This window comes from Phyllostomus hastatus, unplaced genomic scaffold (genome assembly GCF_019186645.2).
Source record: "Phyllostomus hastatus isolate PE091 unplaced genomic scaffold, TTU_PhHast_1.1 phas_scaffold_1674, whole genome shotgun sequence".
Taxonomy (NCBI): Eukaryota; Metazoa; Chordata; class Mammalia; order Chiroptera; family Phyllostomidae; genus Phyllostomus; species Phyllostomus hastatus.
The window spans coordinates 6,665,432-6,672,453 of NW_025334011.1; positions in this window are offsets into that span (position 1 = coordinate 6,665,432).

Here is a 7,022-nt window from a genome sequence, read left to right on the forward strand (position 1 = left end):
GGCGTCGCAGCCCTCTCTGACGTCAGCACGCCGCGGCGGGCCCCGCCCCCCGGCCGTTGCTAGGGCGGCTGTGAGCCTGTTTCAGGGCTGGTGGGTCCTGGCCAGGGCTAGCGGGCTGCTGGAACCCGCGGGACAGCAGCGGCCTGCGTCTCCACTTGTTGGTGAGAAGAACACGGAACTTCGCAAGGGAATACAAATGTTTTTGTTTTTTCTTTCTTTTTTTTAACTAGAAGCAATAGTTGTTAAATTTTGAAAAATCAGGAGGAAGTTAACTGGAAGAAAAATAATAACTTGAGCTAACTGTTCACCGGTTGCTTACTTTTGCTTCTAATCACACACTCAATGTTAGAAGGGAACTTAGACATTTCAAAGCAAAGGTTAGCCCTTAGTTGGAAATAGAGGAAACTTGATGCACATGGAACATTTACCAAAATCGCACATCCACTAAGCCATAGAGAAAGCTCCAACACATTTAAAACACTGAAACCATTCAGTGTTTCTCTGACTCACTATGTACAGGAATTCTCATTTCCTCGTGGAGGAAATTCATGCCTGAGAGTGCCTGTCACTCTCATAGATCCCTTCTGGGACCACATGACACTACTTTGTGACCACTGCTGATTCAAAGATGGATTAGTGGCTCTTGAGATGTCCTGACACGAATGTCCATACAGGACCAATGGTAATTAGCTTAACCAATCAATTTCTTTCTGTGGACTTCGACTTGGAGGTGTGGAAAGAGAACCTGTAGCCTCGTATTTGAGACAGAAGCAGAGAGATGCCCAGAGATTATCAGAGAAAGTAGCCGAGTTACCATGATGGTGGGGCAATGGAGTAAAGAACAGAATGGTGGCTGCTTTGATTGTCAAGAATATACCTATGAAACCTGATGCGAAATGACTCCTGGGCTGACTTAAATAATTTATAACCCATTTCAGTCCTCTCTAGTTCATTTCTGTTTAAGTTTTAAAGTAAGCACTCTTTAACACTTAGCCCCGTTTATAAAATGAACGGATAAATATGAAAAGATAGTTATAGCAACAATCTATGCCTGAATCCGAGAGAAAGAAAGAGGTCTGTGAATAAAAAATGGAAGCAGCTCTTCCACTCAGGTCTATAAGACAACAAAAGCAGATGCAACACTGCTTTAGGTACCTCTACCAGATGATAGCACAAAGAGGAGAGGGCACACTTCCCCACAGATAACCATGGAATTTTGGCACTTGGAGGGCTCTGGCTGTTTAGTCATGATGCTTGACAGATGACTTCAGTGGCATGGCTGGTAGAGGAATGACACCTGCTGGGGCCTCCAGCACCTGGTGATAGGTGGGAAATAAAAAGCTGCATCTGGCAGAAGACTTCAGTGCCCTTTTTTATATTTTAGTTTATTTAAAAATTTGTTATTTATTTTTATCCTCAGCTGAGGACATTTTTTTTCATTGCTTTTAGAGAGATAGGAAGGGAGAGAGAGAAACATCGAAGTGAGAAAGAAGCATTGGCATTGGTTGTCTCCTGTACACGTCCAGACCAGGAATCAGTCTGCAACCTAGGCATGTGGCCTGACCTGGAATCAGACCTGCAACATTTTGATTATGGCGTGAGGTTCCTACCAACTGAGCCGCACTAGCCAAGACCTCGATGTCCTTTTAGCGACAGGATGGGGAGCTGAATCACACAGTAAGAGATAGGGGAAAATAGCAGTGCTCCATCATGAGCACATGTGAGACACACCTTGGGTTTTAGAGACACTTCCGGTGGTGGGGGACAGGGCAGGGAGGGAGTCCTTCAAGGAGCTGGGAATCCTGCATTCTCACATGGGCCCAAGATCCAGGAAATTGAATTTTCACTGTTACTATATCCTACAGGCATATGCAGTCTGGGAAAACTTGGATTGTGCCTTGTTTTACAGGATAATTCCAGTGAGCTGGAATGGAGAGACATGGGGGCTGCATAGAGCATTTGGGGAGTGAGTTTTTTTTTCCTTCTTTTTCCCTATTCTTCCTCCCTCCCTCCCTCCCTTATTTCTTGTATATTCTTTTTGCAACTCCATAAGTGTTGGAGTGAGATTCTCAGGTATTGGAATGGCCACATCATTGAAATTTATGTTTATTAAGCTCCGACTATATGCCACACATTTTCCTAGACACTAAGAAAACAAACATGAACAAGACATCTTTTAGATAGCCATCTTAGCCATTCTCAGTAACATTGACATTTTGACCACTCCCGTCACTAAACTCTCTTGTCTGGACTTTTTAAATTATAAAAGTTACCCTCTTACATTTCTGATGGTTCTATTATCCAAGTGTTCATTTCTTGCCTTGGTAGTTTTAGTCTGCCCATTTTTTTAAAATCCCATATATCTTTCTTTTAAATGTGCAGATTCTCCTGATTCTGTCCTTGCTCACAATTTACATGTGAAAGAACTCATAGAGTGCCATAGTCTGGGTTCTGCTGTTTGTAGAGTCCCCATACAGTTCAATATGTCACTCTGTCCTCTGTGTTTTCTGCCAATTGGCAACAGGATTCAGAGGCTTGATCAGACCCCTGATCCAGAGGTTTGACCCCTTTGGCGAGACTGCTGGTCAGTCTTTCACCTGGAGGCACATGATGTCTGATTTTATTTCTTCTTGATGTTACATGCTATTCATGTTCAGTGCCTAGATCCATTAATTCACAGTGGCTGCAAAACAGTGATAGTAAAATTCTATCATTTTTCCATGTGTTAGCTGGAATAGTTTTCATAAGGAGATACTCCTTATCTAATATTTGATTACTCAGTGGTGCAGTTCATATAGGAAAACAAAGATAGATGCCTAATTCTTTCATTTTATTTAGGTTTCAAGATACCAAGTTGGTATTCTGTTATCTTTGTGAGATAACAAACCCAATTAAAAAAACTACTTGGAACTCATGAATATAAAGATATTTGATCACTTTCAAAACATTGTATTTTTTTGTCTTCATGATGCCCAAAGTGTTTCATTTTTGGACAGTGGGAGCCTCTTCCAATTGGCCCCTGAGTTCTTAGGACATGACCTTTGTAGTCTCTGATAGCTTCTTTCTACCTGATGTGTCCAGATGCTCCTGGCTCATCACGTGCACTCACTGCTCCAGGTTTGTAATTATTTCTCCCCAAAGGCCCTTGTAGTAGGGTGAATTGCAGCATTCAAAAGTATATGTTCATGTGACTTTATTTGGAAATAGGCTCTTTGCATAGGTAATTTTAAAAGATCTGCAGGTCATCCTAGATTTACTGTGGGCTCTAAATCCAATGACTCATGGTGTCCTTTTAAGAGACAGGAGAGGAAGATTTGAGATGTGCAGACACAGAATAAGGCAGTGTGAAAACAGAGGCAGAAATTGGAGTTATGCGACCACAAGCCACAGGACCCATGGAGCCCCCATACACTGAAAGAGGCAAGGAAGGATTCTCCCCCAAAATTCAGAGTGAGAGTGGCCTTCCCTGCAGACTTCTGACTTTCAGAACTCAGAGAATAAGGCACCAAGCTGGAGGCAACCCTAGGCAACCAATACAGATTTTGGTTTTGTGAAGGGGATGCCACAGTAATGAAAGCTAAAAATGTGGGAAGTGGCTTTGGAATTGGCTGATGGATAGAGGCTAGAAGAAGGTTGAAGCAAAATGGTAGAAAAAGAAGCCTAGATTTCCTTGAAGAGATGTTTGATAGAAATCTGGATGCTAACAGCAATTCTGATGAGAGCCTAGGAGGAAGTGAAGAGTGTAGTAGAGAAAGCTATCATTTTAGAGAATGAATCTATATGCATGCACATATATTCATATACATACATAGTCATGAGCAGAATCTTAGTAGAATGTTAAAGGTTCTTCTGGTGAGATCTCAGAAGGAAATGAGGGACATAGTATTAGTAGATAAAGGAAAGGCAATCCTTGTTATAAAGTGGTAGAAAACTTGGCTGAATTGTGTTCTATTGTTGGGTGAAAGCAGAACTTACAAGTGATGAACCTGTGTGTTTAGCTCAGGAGATTTCTAAGGAAAGTGTCAAAGGAGCAGCCTGGTTTCTCCTTGCTGCTTATAATAAAATATGAAAGAAAGAAGTAAATAGGAGGAAGAAATTGTTAAGGAAAAAAAAATAAGCACTTGATGATTTGGGAGGTTCTCCCACTATCCAGATCACACAGGATGCTAAAATTAGGAAGTTTATTGCTGGAAAACCGTGGTCTGGAGAGAGGATCAAGGGTTTGGCTTAAGAGATTAGGCATGAGACTTACGGGTTTACTCAAACATCTCTGCAGAAGGCTGGAATAACAACAGGGCTATCCAGGAAAGATCTGTGGAGGACCCTCATGTATGATGGGACAGACCTCCATAACATACACGGGAGGCCCACAAGGTGTTTGAGAATGTTGTATTATTAGTAGAAACATGACAGCTTGGACTAAAAGAGAGAGAGTTCAAAATGAAGGAAGACTTTTGGCAATTCTGTAGGTGGGAAAACGGCTGATACTTGGTTACTTGGTTGCAAACATGTGTTACCATTTAAGAAAAAGGATGTCTCCAAGGGCAGAGCTGTGGTGGCAGAGGGGGGCAGGGGCTCATCACAGGGCCAGAGCACAGAGCATTGGGCCACAGATTATTTTCAGGTCTTGAAACCCAAAGGAATTTGTCTTGCTGGATATGGAACTTGCTTGGACTGGTGATTCCCTGATTTCCTCCAATATCTCTTTTGCAATGGGAATGTCTGCCCTGTGCCCGTCCAAACACTGTTTCCCATCTGTTTTGGGAAACAGATGACTTGGTTTCCAGTTTCACAGGTCTACAGATAGAGAAGAATTTTGTCACAGGATGGATCCTCTCCAGAGTCTCACCCTGACCTGATTTAGGTGAGATTTGGGACTATGAGCTGATGACATTTAGATGAGATTTTAGAGTTGCTGCTATAATGGACTGAGACTTTTAGTAATGTTGTCATGGGGTGAATGCATTTTGCATGATAATTAGACATGAATTTTAGAAGGCCGTGGTTAAAGAAGGTTTAGGAGGTTGAATAGTGGCCCCCTGATATATATTCTCCTGGAACCTGTGAATATGATTTATTTGGAAAAAATGGTCTTTGCAGATTTAGTTAAGATAAAGATTTCGGGATGAGTTCAACCTGGATTGGGTTGGACCCTAAATCTAATGATGTGTCCTTATTAAAGACAGAAGAGATTAAGACAAACACAGAGGCAAGGCCATGTGAAGACAGAGGCAGACCCTGGAGTTATGCTGCTGGAAACCAAGGAATGCTGGATGACACCAGGAGTTTGGAAGAGACAGGAGTTCTTCTCCCCTAGAGCTCTCAGGGGAAGCATGGCCCTGGTGACATTCTGATTTCAGACGGCTGTCCTCTGGAACTCGGAGAAAATAAGTCTTTGTTGTCTTAAGTCTCTAAGTCAGTGGTAATTTGTTCAGTCATTTTGGTTTTCTTTAATACAAAATGGTACTTCAAATCTACAATCTGGATGCTAGATATACTCATTGAAATATTTATATTTAAAGATTAGATGCTATGTGAGTTCATAGTGATATTTTCAATTAAAATTTAGTGCTATGGGGTTGTCATTGAGAATCTTGCTTATCAAGGATGCATGGATGATCTAATTATAACTTCACATAATTACTTTTTAAATTAAATTTATTGGGGTGACACTGGTTAATAAGATTATATAGGTTTCAAGTGTACATTTCTCTGATACATGATATGTATTTTTTATCCCACATTATACACACAGTATCAGATTACAGTTCTGATATTGCCAACACCAATTATGATTGCTGAAAACAGTTCAGTTTTTTACCTATCCTGTACCCATTGTCCCTGCTCTCCAATTTTTTTTTTATAATTGTACTATATCTACACTATTAGATCACATTCATTATGCACTGTACACTCTTTTAACCCTCATTTATTTTTACAAGTGACTATATATTTAATACTCATTACTAATCCTTACATTAATACCTTTGACTTGTTTTAGTTGTCTACTGCTTGTTCTCTAGGAAATTTCTTGTAAAAGGCTTGTGGGAACAATATTCTTTGAGCTCTTATATGTTGATAAAAGTTTGTCTGGGTCCTTTCTAGCGAGAGGTTAGTTCTGTGGATGTAATATCCTCGGCTTGCGTGTTCTTTCTGGGAGTATCTGAAATATGCTAATGTGTTTTCAGCAACATAAAGCATTGTTGTAGTGGAGTCTATTGTTAATTTAATTTTCTTTTCCTTATAAATTATATGCAGGGAAGATTTTGATTCATTTGATTATATGCATGGAGGATTTTTTTTCAATTTAAAGTTCATTAATTTTATTAGAATGTCTTGCAGTTCATTGTTCTAGATTCATATTTGTAGGTACACAGTTGCCTTTTCAGTGGATAAGTAGCAGCTTCTGGGGAGATGATTTGAGATGTAAAGAGTGTGTCTGCTCCGGGCTGGTGAGCAGCATCCTAGTTCTACTCATCTGCAGTCATGAACTAGCTTCTTCCCTCATTTTCCCCTTGCACGTTCAACCAGTCACCATACGTTGCTGGATTCTGTCTCCGTTAAGTCTCTCATATCCACCCTTTCTTCATTCCTATTGTCACAGCTATCATTTAAGTTCTTATCATTTTTCACTAGCTACTTCTAGTCCCCAACTTCAACTCACAATTCAGTCTCCATCCCTTAGGCCCTTTAAAAAACAGTAGTGTACATTAAAACCTAAATATTATTTATTGTTATAAACAGACAGAGACAAACCTCTAATGTCTGGATATACCCTACAGGATACCCTTTAAAATAAGATACCTCCAGGACTGAGACCCTGCCTTAGGGTTGAGGTGAGCCTTGTCCCTGTCAACTCCCTTACCCGCTCGCTACACACACAACATACTGACCTACTCATAGTTTGCTGAGCACACCACATGATTTCCAACCTTCGTGCCTTTGTAAATGCTGCTCCTTCTTTCTGGGATGCCCTCCGTCCTTTTTTCTCCTCTCTTTGCTAGCATAACTTCTATCAGTAC